The sequence below is a fragment of the Salvelinus namaycush genome, chromosome 8 (assembly GCF_016432855.1).
Source record: "Salvelinus namaycush isolate Seneca chromosome 8, SaNama_1.0, whole genome shotgun sequence".
In the NCBI taxonomy this organism is placed as follows: domain Eukaryota; kingdom Metazoa; phylum Chordata; class Actinopteri; order Salmoniformes; family Salmonidae; genus Salvelinus; species Salvelinus namaycush.
Window position 1 is genome coordinate 47,793,713 of NC_052314.1, and position 18,535 is coordinate 47,812,247.

Consider the following 18,535-nt stretch of genomic DNA (forward strand, 5'->3'; position numbering starts at 1 on the left):
TTCCCATAAATTGGAGAAAATCAGCAGCACCATCCCTGTAGCATATTGATTCTCTCCTGAATTAGCACAGTATGGATACTCTAGCCTAGTGCAACAACCTTTGGCATACAGAAAAACCCCTCAAAACCGCCATGCACTATTCAGTTATTGAATAGGCTGTGTGTGCGTGCGTGTTGTGATTTGTTAAGCGCTGATGCCTCATTGATAATTCAACAGCATTAGCTACAAATAGCTCTGGAGGATGTTGTAGTAAAGGGGCAGGGGGATCGTTATTCTATACATACAAAGTTGTTAACATACGAGACACACACACACACGTTGGGGGAAGCATAATAGATTTATTTCACTGCAAGGGAGCAGGGAGGTCAATCTAGACTAGTGTGACTGAGGTGGCTAGTTGTGGAATGAGTGTAGGGGGTGGGGAGGTGGAGGTAACTGCAAAGTGATCCATCCTTCTATAATTAGCCCTGCACGGACACAGCCTCACCTTTCACCCTCAATCCCCACTCCGCTTTGGACACAAAAGTGACTTTGATGGGGAGAGCAGCATTCATGAGGACAGCAGGTGACCCGAGAGGAAATCAAATGTGCTGGGTCACGACCACACTGTACAGGGTCATAGAGAGAGATGGGACATTGGGGAGGGGTGAATGTGAGGGAAGGTTGTCCGCACTGCAGGCATGGCTCGGTGACTGCAGCCTCCCGGTCAACAGGACCGAAAGACAGTAGTCTGCTAAAATGGCTTCAAAACTAGCCATAGCCCGGTCCCAGATCTGTTTGTGCCATCTTGCCAACTCCTATGGTCATTCTCACACCTAACTGTAGCCATATAGCACAAACAGATGTGGGACCAGGCTTTCCTAACCTGCCAAGTTTCCATGAGGCTCCCACCAACACACTGCAGATTCAACCACAGATAGTAGAATCCCTTTATTTGCCAAGACCCATCACGCCCATTTACAAACAAAACCAGGGTCAGCACTTTTAATTGGAAATTACATTTACAGATTGCACCTAAGAATCTGAGTCTGGGCTATGAATCCTAAAAACATGGTAGAGGACAATTTCAAAGTCATACTTTATAAAATCAGACCCAAACCTAGTTCAATTTCAAACTGCATGTGCGTTTGTCAAAAAGCCATTCATAACCATGATCCATAAGAGAATAGCTCTGTACGCATCTCTCTACATGTAGCATCAAACACAAAGCGCCAAACCTGCTGTCTTAACATTCAAATAAAATGTAGGGGTGCAAAGGTTTAGTAAATCCATGCGTCACGGTTCGGTTCATACCTCGGTTCAAAAAGACTTCGTGTTACAGGATAAATTGTCATCCAGTGGTGAAGAACCATTAGGCCTCAACCCCAAATGTTATATTTATAAAGCACATTCATACATATTTTTATATCAACAGTTCGTTACAGCACTCCGATCCCACTGTGGCTATACATTATCATCTTCTTTTTTTTTTAGGGACTATTGATTTTCTTCGCAAACAATTTAAAATCACCACGCTTTCACACCGAAATGCTACAAACTCAAAACAATTTGGACTAATATCCATTTAGCATCTAACTATCAATGGAAAGCATTAAACACCCTTAATCTCCTCAGCTTTAGCCCATTTAGCCGTTTACAGAGACAGAGGTAAGCAGGTAAGCTCTAAAATTCCACTCAACGGAATAGGGTTCTCGCCAATGACGCGCTAATACCTTACAGCTCACCCCTGCCCGAGTGCCGATTTCCTGTTTGACCAGGCCGTGGTCAGAGCCTTGGTAGAAGTGTTGTGTAAATAAAGGCTCAATGACTTGCTGTGGCCTGAGGGCTTTGGCCGTTAGTAACCCCCGCCAAAGACGAGCGGAGCAGGCGGGTCGCGGTGGAGAGGCAGTGCACCCTTGGCCCTGTTCCACAGAGTGGTGTGAGAAGGGAGGGAGAGAGAACAGGAGAGAGAGAGCTCTGTAATCTGAAGTGGAAAATGCTAGATTCTCATGTGAGAGATGCCGAACATTCGAGACGAAAGAGAGAGGACCAAGAGTTTTTTTCTCCACACCACAAGCCTCCATTTCCAGATTAACTTGAATGCTGTCATTGTACTTCAAAGCTGACAGGACAAGAATCCTCCACATGATAATCACAATCACAAGTTTGTAAACTAGAGCAATTGGTCTGTGTGCATCGCAGCAAATTAAATCAAATGTTATTTGTCACATGCGCCGAATACAACAGATGTAGACCTTACAGTGAAAGGCTTACTTACAAGCCCTTACCCAACAACGCCGTTCAAGAAAACACCTAAAAATAAGACATAAGAATAACTAATTATTAAAGAGCAGCAGTAAATAACAATAGCGGTGCTATATACAGGGGGAACCGGTACAGAGTCAATGTGCGGGGGCACCGGTGTCAAGGTAATATGTGCATGAAGGCAGGGCAATATGGCCAAAATCTCATATCACGATATAGGTAATTTCATATCCCGATAACGATACATATTACGATATTGCACATTCTGTAAATTCAATGAATAAATAGTTTATATAAAATTACCACATGTAAAGGCCTACTTCTTACTACCTTTTGAATTATACTCAACATGTAAAAAGGTACTTTCTCATATTTGATTCTTTCTCCTTTTATTTAGAACCTTGGTGCAAATTTTCAATTAAGCATGGAACAGAATACGAATGTATAAAAATCTGCAAATAAAATATATATATATATATATACACACTTTTGTTAGGGGGGGGGGGGGGGGCTTGCCTGTTTTGTGTGTTATTTTGGCATTAATGTGTCACATATCAATTTGCATTTGGTACATTGGGTCGGGTGTTAGCGCCAATTCACGAAACCCCCGTTTCTCGACCGTGTAAATTGGGGCCATGACTTTGCAGATGTAAGTTGTAACGGCAGCTGTTCTCATTCCATCTTCGTGATTCTTTGCCATAGGGTGTGCCGTGGGCAAAAGCCTCCTGCAACAGAGTTGGGGGGTTTGTGTTGAGCACTCGACTGTACTTTTGTGGGTCTCATCCGTAGACTCTCTCCGTACTGTTTCACATGAATCTTGCGTAGGTGGTAAAAGATGTTAGCGGTGTTTGAGCCCGTTGTCGGTACCGGCATGAGGAATATTTTGCAGAGGACGGTTTTCTGGTCCGTGTCAGACTTCACACCCAAACCACGTCCATCTGACCAAAGTAGCCGCTCTTTTAGGTACGAGCTCTGTGTCGCCGTACTCTGTGTCACATTCACTCTCCTCCATGTTTTTTTGTGAAAGAATGCAAAGGGTAGTCCAATTGACAAAAAAATATTGCTGTAAAGAGTGTGATTTACAACAACGAAATAAACGATAGAGCATAATATGATACCATAGACATTTTATCGTCACACGATAAATATATATATTATATAGTCATATCGCACAGCCCTACATGTAGATATTAACTTTAAGACTATGCATAGATAATAACAGCGATAATAATAGCAGCAGCATTCCAGAGGTGGGGGGGATGCAAATAGTCTGGCTGGCCATTTGATTAGTTGTTCAGGAGTCTTACGGCTTGGGGGTAGAAGCTATTTATGAGCCTCTTGAACCTGGCGCTCCATTACCGCTTCCCATGCAGTAGCAGAGAGAACAGTTAATGACTAGGGTGGCTGGAGTCTTTGACAATTTTTAGGGCCTTCCTCTGACACAGCCTGGTACAGAGGTCCTGGATGGCAGGAAGCTTGGCCCCGGTGATGTACTGGTCCTACGCACTACCCTCTGGAGTGCCTTGCAGTCGGAGGCCGAGCAGTTGCCATACCAGGCAGTGATGCAACCAGTCAGGATGCTCTAGAACCTTTTGAGGATCTGAGGAATCATGCCAAATCTTTTCAGTCTCCTGATGTGGATTAGGTTTTGTCGTGCCCTCTTCACAACTGTCTTTGTGTGCTTGGACCATGTTAGTTTGTTGGTGACGTGGATGCCAAGGAACTTGAAGCGCTCAATCTGCTCCACTACAGCCCCATCGATGAGAATGGGGGCGGGCTCGGTCCTCCTTTTCCTGTAGTCCACAATCATCTCCTTTGTCTTGATCACGTTGAGGGAGAGGTTGTTGCCCTTGCACCACATGGTCAGGTCTCTGACCTCCTCCCTATAGGCTGTCTCATCGTTGTCGGCGATCAGGCCTACCACTGTTGTCATCAGAAAACGTAATGATAGTGTTGGAGTTGTGCCTGGCCGTGCAGTCATGAGTGAACAGGGAGTACAGGAGGGGACTGAGCACGCACCCCTGAAGGGCCCCCGTGCTGAGGATCAGCTTGGCGGATGTGTTGTTACCTACCCTTACCACCTTGGGGCAGCCTGTCAGGAAGTCCAGGATCCAGTTGCAGAGGGAGGTGTTTAGTCCTGAGGTCCTTAGTTAGTGATGAGCTTTGAGGGCACTATGGTGTTGAACGCTGCGATGTAGTCAATGAATTAGCATTCTCACATAAGTGTTCCTTTTGTCCAGGTGTGAAACGGCAGTGTGGAGTGCAATACAGACTGCATCATCTGTGGATCTGCTGGTGCGGTATGCAAATTGGAGTGGTTCTAGGGTTTCTGGAATAATGATGTTGATTTGAGCCATGACCAGCCATTCAAAGCATTTCATAGCTACCGACGTGAGTGCTATGATTTGGTAGTCATTTAGGCAGGTTACCTTAGTGTTCTTGGGCACTGGGACTATGGTGGTCTGCTTGAAGTTAGTATTACAGACTCAGACAGGGAGAGGTTGAAAATGTCAGTGAAGACACTTGCCAGGTTGGTCAGTGCATGCTCAGAGTACACGTCCTGGTAATCTGTCTGACCCTGCGGCCTTGTGAATGTTGACTTGTTTAAAAGGTCTTACTCACATCGGCTGTGGAGAGCGTGATCACACAGTCGTCCGGAACAGCTGATGCTCTCATGCATGTTTCCGTGTTACTTGCCTCGAAGCGAGCATATTTAACTCATCTGGTAGACTCGTGTCACTGGGCAGCTCTCGGCTGCGTTTCCTTTTGTAGTCTGTAATAGTTTGCAGGCCCTGCCACATCCGACGAGTGCAGGCAGCTCTACCCTTTAGCTCAGTGCGAATGTTGCCTGTAATCCATGGCTTCTGGTTGGGGTACGTACGGTCACTGTGGGGACAACGTCATCGATGTAATTATTGATAAAGCCAGTGACTGATGTGGTGTACTCCTCAATGCCATCAGAAGAATCGAGGGAGAGCTTGGAACACGTCTCTGTGTTTACATAAATGCATAGGCCCCTGCCCAGTGTCTTACCAGAGGCTGCTGTTCTGTCGAGAGTGTGTATAACCCGCCAGCTGTATGTTCTTAATGTCGTCGTTCAGCCACGACTCGATGAAACATAAGATATTACCGTTTTTTTATGACCCGTTGGTAGGATAAACATGCTTTCAGCTTGTCCCATTTATTTTCCAGCAATTGAACGTTAGCTAGCAGGATGGAAGGCAAAGGCAGATTAGCCACTCGTCGCCTGATCCGCACAAGGCACCCTGATCTCTTTCCGTGAAATCTGCGTTTCCTTCTCCAGCGAATAACGGGGATCTGGGCCTGGTGTCTGTATTATATCCTTCCCCTCCGACTCATTGAAGAAGAACTCTTGGTTCAGTTTGAGGTGAGCCATCGCAGTTCTGATTTCCAGAAGCTCTTTTCAGTCATAAGAGACGGTAGCAGCAACACTGTACAAAACAAGATACGAACAATGCAAAAAAACTAACAAAATAGCATGGTTGGTTAAGAGCCAATAAGACCCGTGTTACTGACAGGCAATTCCACGGTAACGGCATTGCAACACTTAAAATCTATGGCAAAAAAAAAAAAATTTTTTAAGTAACGAACCATACAACTCTATGCACAAGGACTACTTAACAATTTTCAGACCTATTTACAAAAACACATTTTTTGGAAGTACTGTGCAGGTACAACGTTTGGTAACAGAATTTCAGTAAAATCCCCTTTAGGTGACCACGTTTTCCATAAACTCTTAAATATCTGCTCTGAATTAAGAATAAAAAATGTCTGCAGAAAGAATGAGGTGTCAGCTATGACATGACACCTGGAGTTAAAAAAAATATACGTCCACCCGGTGTCGGTCAGTGCTCTTTGGGTGAGGATGCTGGTTAAATGGAAAGAGGGTCATGAAACTGTCGGTCTCAAAGTAACTGACCGTTAATTAACAAACACGTTTAGCATCTCCTGGCTTCCACAGAGTCTTCAAACCACTGATGCAGACCGTAGGAACATCTATATTTTAAAAAGTCTAATATATCCATTTTATATAGCCTACATCACAATAAATCCATTATTTATTTTAGACAGTTCTAAAGAAACATGACAGAAAATGTAGCCCATTTCAGAAGAACAGAATATTCTGAGTTTACCTTATGTTAGGCCCTGATCTGGCTATTCCATATGGCTGTGGGCTACACTAGTTAATTTAGCAGACAAAGTTTGCTTAGAATTATGTGGCATTATTTTACAGTATGAGGAATACAAATGAACAGACTGATATTTTCTCCAAAGATTTCCAATGGAGTGTTGAGCAATTAACAATGAAACAGTTCCTCCTTCTGTATCAAATACTGAAAGGGATTTTGGGCTCCACAGCCACATAGTGGGAGTGGCAATCTGTTTCATTTAGAGTCATTTAGAGTTATTTATGACACTTCACTTGTGATACAAGCATTAGGCTATATGTTTAGATATGTAATACTTTCTAAAGCCTGCATGATGCAACTAAGGAGGATTTGGGGAAAAAAGTAATGAAAGGCATGAGCTCTGCTTCTTGCGCAGGCTGCACACACTTCAGTCTCTCATTCACAATTTGACAAGCACTTGATAATTCTCACCGATCAGACTATTCTTAATTTAATCTGGTCTTTACATATAGCCTATGGATGGAACCATTTATTTTATTTAGAATGGCCTACAACAACAACAAAAGTTATCCATAGCCTGTACTCAAATAGCGAATGAGGTCGTTATTAATATGCAAGCATAGGCAGTGCATCCATAAGGCTAGGGGAAGCTTTTGCTGAAGTACATTGAATTAAAATTGCCAAAAATATATAGCCTACTCTCGTCTATACAAAAGTTCAAAAAAATAATCATTCAAAATAGGCTACTAAAGCATGATTTGGCCACAGAAAATCATTTGATTGTAAATCGTATTGCATAGTCGGAAGGAAATGCAGCAGACGTAATTTGGGAAGGTTATTGTTAAATTGCGACTGTCTGAAAAGTAGAGAGGCCAAGCCAGGCATATCGCAATATTTCATAATACAAATTGCAGGAAAACATGGTTTGGAAAGTAAATGCTGTAAAGAGAAGACAATGAGGCGACTCATCTGTCTTTTAGTTATCAAAATTCTCAATTTAACCGAGCGAACAACAGTATAGCCCATCTTATTGGCACCAGCGGAGAGCATCGGCAATATCCCAGGTGAGTGCGCACATTCACTATTTATCATCATTGTTGGGTCAGTGCTACTTACTATTTTTTTTTTTTAATTATCTCCTCCTATTTAGAGGGACATCATATACTTTGTCTCTCCCTTTCTTGTAGGCCTATTATATGGACAACATAGTTCTTATTGGAGCCATTTGTCTGTGTCAGCAGAGTAGGCTACCCTGTAATTTGTCATTTAAAAAAGATTCTGCTAGTGTCTCCAGTCATATAAAGTGTAGTAGAATTGCATGAAATGTCTTTTTATAAAGAAAAGCCATATTTTTCCCGATGCAAAGAAATAAGCCATGCAAAAAAAGCCAGGCTTCCCCCAAAAAATGTTTGGAATTTGGCTTCACTACCATCACGTTGAGAGAAATATTTAATTGACAGAAACAACTTGGAATTGTTGCATCTCGTTGAATTGTCTTCTGGTGGCTGGCTAGCTAAAATTGTCCCATTCCTAAATTAACCATGGATGGAGATAGGGATTTGGACTTGTGGTTTTACTTTATTCTCCGTAATAGCCAATGATTAAAAAAACAGTGACTCTGATCAAACCATAAATTCATACATTGTGTCCCTGGACTGAGAGGATGGAAGTTCAAAATGTAGCTAGATGTAGAAGGCTAATGTTAGCTAGTTAACGTTGCCCATGAAAGGAAATTAGGCTAGCGAGCAAGTATTTTAGATAGGTAGCCTAGGACAACAAAATATAAAGGCATGTCCTGTATGACAGTCATAGACCATTTTGTCAACATGAAAGAGGATGGCATTGGCATTTCTCTACAAGTAGAGTGAGTCAACATGTTTTTTCTACTTGCACAAAAATCTGAACCATGAGCAGCCACATATTTAGCTTAAGTAGATTGGACAAATTGTTTTTGGTATCATTTAGTTGTCATTGTAATGGCTCAGTTTTCACATGTGTTTGTGCAGTGACTGGGCTTAGAAGAACACGTTTCACTAGGCTCTGTAGGCTGTGATCTCTAACGGTGTTCCAGGGGACCTAGGACTATAGGCTACGTTTGGAGCTATTTGTCCCGTTTAGTTAGATACCAACCTTATCAAAACATATAGGCCTATGGGCTAGGCTACATGATGTGTGTGACTATGATTTGAAAAAGTTGCCTAACTACACATGCTGGGCATCATTCACAAGTGAAAAGAATGGAAATGAGATAAGAAAAAGATGCGTCCCTTTTTCAAGAACCCTGTCTTTCAAAGAATTCGTAAAAATCCAAATAACGTCACAGATCTTCATTGTAAAGGTGTAAAGGGTTTAAACACTGTTTCCCATGCATGTTCAATGAACCATAAACAATTAATGAACATGCACCTGTGGAACGGTCATTTACAGTTTACAGACGGTAGACAATTAAGGTCACAGTTATGAAAACTTAGGGCACTAAAGAGGCCTTTCTACTGACTCTGAAAAACACCAAAAGAAAGATGCCCAGGGTTCCTGCTCATCTGCGTGAACGTGCATTAGGCATGCTGCAAGGAGGCATGAGGACTGCAGATGTGGCTAGGGCAATAAATTGCAATGTCCGTACTGTGAAATGCCTAAGACTGCGCTACAGGGAGACAGGACGGACAGCTGATCGTCCTCGCAGTGGCAGACCCGGTGTAACAACACCTGCAGAGGATCAGTACATCCGAACATCACACCTACGGGACAGGTACAGAATGGCAAAAACTGCCCGAGTTACACCAGGAACGCACAATCCCTCCATCAGTGCTCAGACTGTCCGCAATAGGCTGAGAGAGGCTGGACTGAGGGATTGTAGGCCTGTTGTAAGGCAGGTCCTCACCAGACATCACAGGCAACAATGTCGCCTATGGGCACAAACCCGTCACTGGACCAGACAGGACTGGCAAAAAGTGCTCTTCACTGACGAGTCGCGGTTTTGTCTCACCAGGGGTGATGGTCGGATTCGCGTTTATCATCAAAGGAATGAGCGTTACACCGAGGCCTGTACTCTGGAGCTGGATCGATTTGGAGGTGGAGGGTCCGTCATGGTCTGGGGCGGTGTTTCACAGCATCATCGGACTGAGCTTGTTGTCATTACAGGCAATCTCAACGCTGTGCGTTACAGGGAAGACAGCCTCCTCCCTCATGTGGTACCCTTACTGCAGGCTCATCCTGACAGGACCCACCAGCATGACAATGCCACCAGCCATACTGCTCGTTCTGTGCGTGATTTCCTGCAAGACAGGAATGTCAGTGTTCTGCAATGGCCAGCGAATAGCTCGGATCTCAATCCCATTTAGCACGTCTGGGACCTGTTGGATCGGAGGGTGAGGGCTAGGGCCATTCCCCCCCAGAAATGTCTGGGAACTTACAGGTGCCTTGGTGGAAGAGTGGGGTAACATCTCACAGCAAGAACTAGCAAATCTGGTGCAGCCCATGAGTAGGATATGCACTGCAGTACTTAACTTCTTCTGGCTGCAGGGGCAGTATTGAGTAGCTCTGATAAAAGGTGCCCATTTCAAACGGCCTCGTACTCAATTCTTGCTCGTACAATATGCATATTATTATTACTATTGGATAGAAAACACTCTCTAGTTTCTAAAACCGTTTGAATTATATCTGTGAGTAAAACAGAACTCATTTGGCACAAACTTCCTGACCAGGAAGTGGAAAGTCTGAAAACTATGCTCTGTTCTAGGTCCTGCCTATAAATGGGCATGATACGTATTAGTATACATGCACGTCATACACCTTCCCCTAGATGTCAAGAGGCAGTGAGAGAAGAAAATGGAGTGTTTATCTTGGTCTGAGGTGGAATAAATCCTCTTGGAATGACGTGTCACCCATTTCCTGTTTTCAGGAAGGCGCGAGAAGGAACCGGGGATTGCCTTCTGAAAGCTGTCGTTATAGGCGACTACTATCTCCGGCTTTGATTTTATTTGATACATGTGACAATATCATCGTAAAGTATGTTTTTTCAATATAGTTTTATTAGATTATTGAAATTTATTCGGGACGTTAGGCGTGTTGCGTTGTGTGCCTTTGTTCAGGAAGGAGAGCTTCGCGCCACTTGGCTAGTGCGCTTGCTAATTCAAGAGGGAAAAAGGACGTTCTAAATCCAAACAACGATTGTTCTTGACAAAGGACCTCTTGTACAACATTCTGATGGAAGCTCATCAAAAGTAGGACCCATTTTATGATGCTATTTCATATATCTGTCGAACTGTGTACTATTAGTTTGCGCCCAGGTTTTGGGCACTCGCTCGCCATAACGTAAGCCTTATGTCGTAATGAAGTTATTTTTTAGAATTCTAACACTGCGATTGCATTAAGAACTAGTGTATCTATCATTTCCTATACAACATGTATTTTTTAGTAATGTTTATGAATAGTTATTTGGTCAGAATATGTGAGAGTCAGAAAAATATCCGGACGTTCTGGGAAAAAGATGCTACCTTAGCACAATGTGTAACCACTGATTTCAGCTCTAAATATGCACATTTTCGAACAAAACATAGATTTATTGTATAACATGTTATAAGACTGTCATCTGATGAAGTTGTTTCTTGGTTAGTTTGGTTGGTTCTTGGTTAGTTAGGTTGGCTTTGTGCATGCTACCTGTGCTGTGAAAAATGTCTGTCCTTTTTTGTATTTGGTGGTGAGCTAACATAAATATACGTGGTGTTTTCGCTGTAAAACATTTTAAAAATCGGACATGTTGGCTGGATTCACAAGATGTTTATCTTTCAAATGCTGTATTGGACTTGTTAATGTGTGAAAGTTAAATATTTTAAAAATATATATTTTGAATTTCGCGCCCTGCACTTGAGCTGGCTGTTGTCATAAGTGTACCGACGTCGGGCTTGCAGCCAGAAGAAGTTAATGCAGCTGGTGGCCACACCAGATATTGACTGTTACTTTTGATTCACGCACCCTTTGTTCAGGGACACATTACTCCATTTCTGTTAGTCAAACATCTGTGGAACTTGTTCAGTTTGTGTCTCAGTTGTTGAATCTTGTTATGATCATACAAATATTTACACTTGTTAAGTGAATGAGTAGGAAAGTGTATCCATAGGCTTGCGTTGTTGTTATTATTACATCTCAATTTAAGTCCACAAATGGATGTAGCAATTGTAGATTTAAAATCTGTCAAGTCTAACTTTAGACCGCTAACTGCAGTTAGATTGAAGATTAAGCAACAAGAAGGCCTAAACTTCCTGAGGATTTCCACCTTTGATAATAAAAAATAAATAAATTGACACAGTGTGGTCTATCTTGTAGTCCATCTCCTACTTCATGCATACGGTCATAAAAAAATATGTTTCCGGATCTCTTTTGTGGCACATTTGGAGAGATGTAACATCTGTAACATACAAATACGAACCAGAATCCCTTTGTAATATATCGTAAAAGGCGTGAGAAGATCTTCTGTAGAAGTTGCCACATGGTTGTCAGTCAACACATCACTTCATATCTGAATTCAAAGAGCCATGAATTCATGCTACTACTGGCAACTTTTTTTTATTATGCGGACTACTCCAGATTTTCGGGAACACACTGCCCCTGGGGGTTGTAGTCAACTATCAATAAGAGACATTCACCTTTCACCTATAAAAAAAACAAAAACAGCAGTACTGTAATACACTGAGAAAATACTATCTCCTTTGTAGTATATGAACAATGCTACGCCATATAAGCACATGGCCGACCAATCCAGTGAAAAAAAAGGGTTCGCATCTCAAGAATATTGTCAACAGGAGAGCTGGTTAAAAGCAGCGCACTCAGACAGTGAGTCAATGTCAAAAACAGACTCCAGGCAACATTCCACACAATTCCTCTAATGCGGTTGTCTGCTGTACCACAATGAGCCAGGTATAGGCCTAGCTTATGACGTCAAATGTTCAGTTGTTCTACCAAACCAAGTTTAAATGGCACCTGTCATTATTTGAACTTGGGCCTAATAAGTAGGCTACAACCATTGGTAGCAAGTGTATGTCTTTGAAATAGCTGTGAACTTGAAGCCACCCTGGACTGGCCTGGGCAGGGTTAAGAAAGTGTGCATTACAGCTTTCTGGCAAAGAACATTGAAGACTTAGTAACACCAACAGGTCTAAACCTTGCCACCTGTACTAAGCTTAATAATGCTTAGGAATTAACTGTTTAGCGAAAGAAAAAAAGAAACCTTCATTTGAGAGGGTCACTAAGACAAACCCTGAGTAGGCCTAATGCAGCATTAATAGGCTTTGAGCTACTCTTTGAAAATAAATTGCTACATTGCAAGATCACTTAAATGGGTATCCCAATTTCCCTTTAAAATGAAACATGATAAAGAAAGTTACTGTTAATTCCAAAATAATCAAAAGTATTTGAATTGTTTTCTCTATGCATCGGAGTAGCCTATCGCTTTTGTTTTACTAATGGAAATATTGTATTTTATATTGCTTGTTTAAATAAAAGTTTTAAAAAGTATACCAATTAACCTATGAATATTTTTCGAGAATCACTGATAGTAACTCAGCAAACTGTCTCGAGGCAAATGACAAGGCGGGGATGCCACAACACGAGTTTGACAATGGATACATTGTCTCCTTTTAAACTTCTATTACAATATTAGCGAATTAACTAACAATGGCGTCATTCGGGCTCCTTTCACAAGTCCTAAAAGCGCGCATCACGATAATAAACGTTTCTAAACAAAGTTGAGTGTCTCACAAACGTAGTATCTCCTTTCAGTTTACAACCCATACGACCTTTTTATTCAATCTCTTCCACTAGACTGCCTTAGAAATTTCGTCTTTACAGTTTGCGGTCGCAAGAAGTTGATATATAGTTAACAGGAAGAAAAATTTATACAGCAGATAGCTATTTTTATGACTACGTGTTGATTCACCGAGCATGCTACGAAATAGGGAACGCCTGTAAAATATAAATATTGTTTTTGTATAGGCCTACGTCTTAAAATGCGTAGTCTATCCAGCCAGCTATGTGCACGTAATCTGTATTGATAATATGATGAATATTATCTACATTTAAAACGAGTTAATCTACCATCAGACATCTAACGTACGCCTTTTGAAAACTGAGCGACTGTTGTTTTTTTAATGACCCAGTTATTGCGCAAACAAACACACAATCATGTATTTCTTATTTTTACATAGTTATTGAGCACAAACTTGGAATAATATAATTGAACAGGCAAAGCATAAAGTTAAACATCTAACAAACCTGTGTCAGGCAGCCTCCTAGGCGTGAACCATTCACAATCTTTAAAGAGGATGTAGCGATCAACAGTGGATCTCACTTGTAAAGCAGCTGCTTGGCCAATCAGTGATGCTGTCTAATATTTTCCCCATGCATTTTCAAAGGCGTGTTTTCATTGGACAATTTTTATTGAACGTTACGTACGAGTCCATTTTTTGCACATTCCATCACACTTTATTTACGTCACATTATTCAATAAATATTTAATCACCGAAAGAGTTGCAGATCAAATTTGCTCAAACAACTTCTATTTGTTTATTAAAGATGCTTCGGATGCAAGTTTGTTCAGACAAGTTCAATTTTGTTCCAAATTCAATTTCAATACAATCTTTAACAGAGCAATTCATGTAGCCTAGGATTTTATTACATTTTTTGTTGTTTTTGACAACACAGTTTTGCCACATTATCAGACATCCATTAATTTTCTCATACGGACAAACTATGATATTCCACCAGGGTAAAGGACATTATAGCCTACAGTATGTAAAGGACATTGTATGAAACCAACTGCTCAATTTCTTATGCTGTCTAGCCTAACTTAACTTCATCCAACCAACTAATATTAAGATTGTCAGTCAGCAGTCAAGTTACTCACACACTGTCCTCTGTGATCTGATGGTGACAACTAACATTTAGAGGATTAATTTATGCTTTAATGTCGCTTTAAAATCCTTTTTAAAAATCCCTTTAGCCTTGTGCCCTAAACCTGTGCTTCTATTGTCCCAAAAAGCTCCCTGAAAAGAATCCAAAGTTTGATCACATATTGACAAACCAACATATACATCATCAAACACATTCAATCCCATTTGATAAATGGCATAAAGGAACACAAACTTGTTCTTGTTCTTGACCGGCCATCAGTGTCCAGATCTCCAATTCAATAGAGCAATTGTGGCGTGTCGACTCATGGAAGCAAGCATTCAACAAAAGAGCACAGAGAAATCTGAGGGAGCTGGTGACATTCCCTAGGATTGGTCAACAACATCCCTAGCAGGTGCCTCAACCAAGCCAGTGGCTGATCCCAATGATGGGGAATGAATGTAAAGTAAAAAACGTACTATTGTCCAAATATGTACATTAAAGGCCGATTAAAAAGCTTTAACTTTTTTGTTTAAAAAAATGGGTGTACAATCTGTGTACAACACTGTTTGTCTGAGAAAAGGATGTTCCATGTCCGCCTGTTTTATGAAATAATATAATAATAATATATGCCATTTAGCAGTTTTACAGTAATGCGTGCATACAATTTTTACGTATGGGAGAACCCAGGAATTAAACCCACTATCCTGGTGTTGCAAAAGCCATGCTCTACCAACTACCAGCTGCAGAGGACCGAACGTAAAGTACAGTACATGAATAGCAAATAAAAGTTTTGAGAAAGAATACGTGTATGTGTGTAGATGTGTAGTCATAGTGTAGATGAAGACAGTTTCATAATTGTTATTTGTTTTTGGGGTTTTATCCATTACTGAAAGAAACATGTGCCAATATGGCATCTAGTGCAAACTTGGGTAAATCTGGCCAATAGTTCTGTGCAGAACCCAGTCTGCAGCCACAACCGCAAAGTCATAAAGCAACCCACCACTACATCCCATCTCTCACGTTTTCCCACTTTGGAAAAACAGTAGGTTGAATGGACTTGCCATAGAGCAGTTCAGGTTAATATTACAAGGGGGAAAAATGGGCTGATGTGGGGGCCATCCCTGACAGTAGGTCTACATGTTCCACCCCTTTAAGCTGATGACAAACAATAATTATGAACATAATGGATTGGATTTCTATAGTGCTTTTCCACGAGGTGCTCAATGCACTTTGAACTGAATGGGTGTCAACTCAACTCATCCACCACCAAGGTCTGCCTTCAAATCAAATCAAATCAAATGTTATTGGTCACATACACATGGTTAGCAGATGTTAATGCGAGTGTAGCGAAATGCTTCTGCTTCTAGTTCCGACTGTACAGTAATATCTAACGAGTAATATAACAATTTCACAACAACTACCTTATACACACAAGTGTAAAGGAATGAATAAGAATATGTACATATAAATATATTGATGAGCGATGGCCGTGTGGCATAGGCAAGATGCAGTAGATGGTATAGAGTACAGTACATACATATGCGATGAGTAATGTAGGGTATGTAAACATTATATAAAGTGACATTGTTTAAAGTGACTAGTGATACATTTATTACATCCAATTTTTTATTATTAAAGCGGCTAGAGATTTGAGTCAGTATGTTGGCAGCAGTCACTCGATGTTAGTAATGGCTGTTTAACAGTCTGATGGCCTTGAGATAGAAGCTGTTTTTCAGTCTCTCGGTCCCAGCCTTGATGCACCTGTACTGACCTCGTCTTCTGGATGATAGCAGGGTGAACAGGCAGTGGCTCGGGTGGTTGTTGTCCTTGATGATCTTTTTGGCCTTCCTGTGACATCGGGTGGTGTAGGTCCTGGAGGGCAGATCGCTTTCCCCCGGTGATGCGTTGTGCAGACCTCACTACCCTCTGGAGAGCTTTACGGTTGTGGGTGGAGCAGTTTCCGTACCAGGCGGTGATACAGCCCGACAGGATGCTCTCGATTGTGCATCTGTAAAAGTTTGTGAGTGTTTTCGGTGAGTATGAGGTTATTTTCCTGACACCACACTCCGAGGGCCCTCACCTCCTCCCTGTAGGCCGTCTCATCTTTGTTGGTAATCAAGCCTACCACTGTAGTGTCGTCTGCAAACTTGATGATTGAGTTGGAGGCGTGCATGGCCACACAGATGACAGAGTAAAATGTCTACAATGTATGTATGCTTCCTATTGTGGTCATAACTGGAATCTGTTCATACTGTAATAACAATATTTCATATCCAAGAATAACCCTAACAGCATTTGCTTCTTTCATACAGGTACATCATCAATAGTACAAAGTGTTTTATCAATCAACTTTTTTAAGTTCAATTACAGGCTTTTAATTTTACATAATTGGAAAGCTTTGCCTTTCTTTCGAACCATAAATGTTTGATTATGGAAAACTGTTATTTGATAAAATGATGAACCCCATTATATGTTTTGCTCATTATTTAATGTGACCAGACCAATGGCGCACTCTAGAGTAAGACCCATCAAAGTGAGACTCAGCAAATCATTGATGTCAGACTATCAGTTATGTTTATTCAATGAAATGTCAAAGACAAAAGGTTCTAATCTAAAGCTTAAACTATAGAGGATCATTTAGTCATTATTTCATTGTCAATTTGAAGAGTATCTATTTGAATGGCTGACTTCATATTACTTTATTTGGTATTGCAATAAAATGCATAACATTCATAAATATGTGAATGCTAGAATTGTTTTAAACCATAGACCCATAGGTACGGTAGTGCAAACATAATTTCTAATTGGCCCCTGTTGGCGATTCTAAATATTCAATATTCATTCAAATCCCCCTGCAGCAGGATTGTTTTCCTCCTGCGACAAAATGGGTCATATTAAGATCTGACATCTGTAGGCTACAAAATAGGCATTTTTTTCTGATAAAAAATGTATCAACACTTTGGTGCAAGTATGATGTACATTTTAACTCTAAGCAAAAAAATCTAAGTAGATTCTCAAAATGGCTTATGTTTCAAAACTATAAGCACATTTTGACTGAGTAAAACAAATACATTTACAAAGTCACTTGTTCATTGCACAAAATCACTCTTTCAATTTGGATAGTCTACATATTCAATCAAAGTATCTGCCTTTCAAAATGCAATATTCACTTTACTTTTAATATTATTTTCTTGTCATTTGTTAACAATACAATTATCACCTAATCAAACTGCTCAAAATGGAAAACTACTCAACTCAAATGAAATAGTGCTTAGTTAACGTATAGTAGATAACTGCTGAACACTGTACATTTCTATATGTTGACCTCATAAATGTATCAATTTGACATGAATATATGAATGTGGCTGTAAGTACTACATCATTATTCTCCATCCACCAGTGTGCTTCAATAGGACAAAGTGGAAAGATTCACTCTACACTCTAAAAAGAAAAGGTTCCTGGAGTATCCTTTAGGGGTTCTTCAAATTGAAACTGTGGGAATAACCCCTATAAGTTATTCAAAGAACCCTTTAAATGGATCCTCGAAAAACATTTAGAAGAACCTTTTGGGGTTCGTTTTTGAACTATCCCCCCTGCCCTATTAGTATTATTATTAATATGCATAGCAGTAATACAATATTTCAGTTGTCAGTGTTAATAATGATTTTAGTGACATGTTAATGTGTTGATGTTCTCCATATCCATAGCCAGAATGAGTTTGCATTGTATGGTGATGAACAAGTTTCCTGTTATGTTGTCACGCCCTCGGGGTTCTCTATGGTGTTTTAGGTCAGGGCGTGACTAAGGGGGTTTCTAGGTATTATATTTCTATGTTGGTGTGTGTGTATGGTTCCCAATTGGAGGCAGCTGATGATCGTTACCTCTAATTGGGGATCATACTTAGTGTGTCCTTTTTTCCCACCTGCGATGTGGGATATTGTTTTGTATGAGTGCCTATGTGCGATATGTATTTCACGATTGTTATATCTTTGTTGTTTTGGAAATTTCACTATCATTAAAATGTGAAACTCTACTCACGCTGCGCCTTGGTCCAATTATTCATACGACGGTCGTGACATATATCCATCAGAGGTGTAGGGAGGGTGAAGTCTGTGAATCCCCAAAAAATAGTACAGATGTTTAATTAACAAAACATGCACACGACAGAATATGCACACGACGATACCTTGGTTTTTGTAGTGAATGAAAAAAACTGTTTTGATAATGGTTTTCATGCACATACCTTGTCCGTA

At 40.8% G+C, this 18,535-nt stretch overlaps 1 protein-coding gene across 3 annotated transcripts in view; it reads right to left on the reverse strand.

Annotated features, from left to right (window-relative positions):
* acsl1a (acyl-CoA synthetase long chain family member 1a) overlaps positions 1-13,732 on the reverse strand; it is a 52,165-nt gene extending 38,433 nt beyond the window's left edge. For all 3 annotated transcript variants that reach the window (XM_038999872.1, XM_038999871.1, XM_038999873.1), the window contains exon 1: positions 13,665-13,732. The gene's annotated coding sequence lies outside the window, so the exon portion shown is untranslated. The remainder of the gene's footprint in view (positions 1-13,664) is intronic.
* Positions 13,733-18,535: the final 4,803 nt, after the last annotated feature.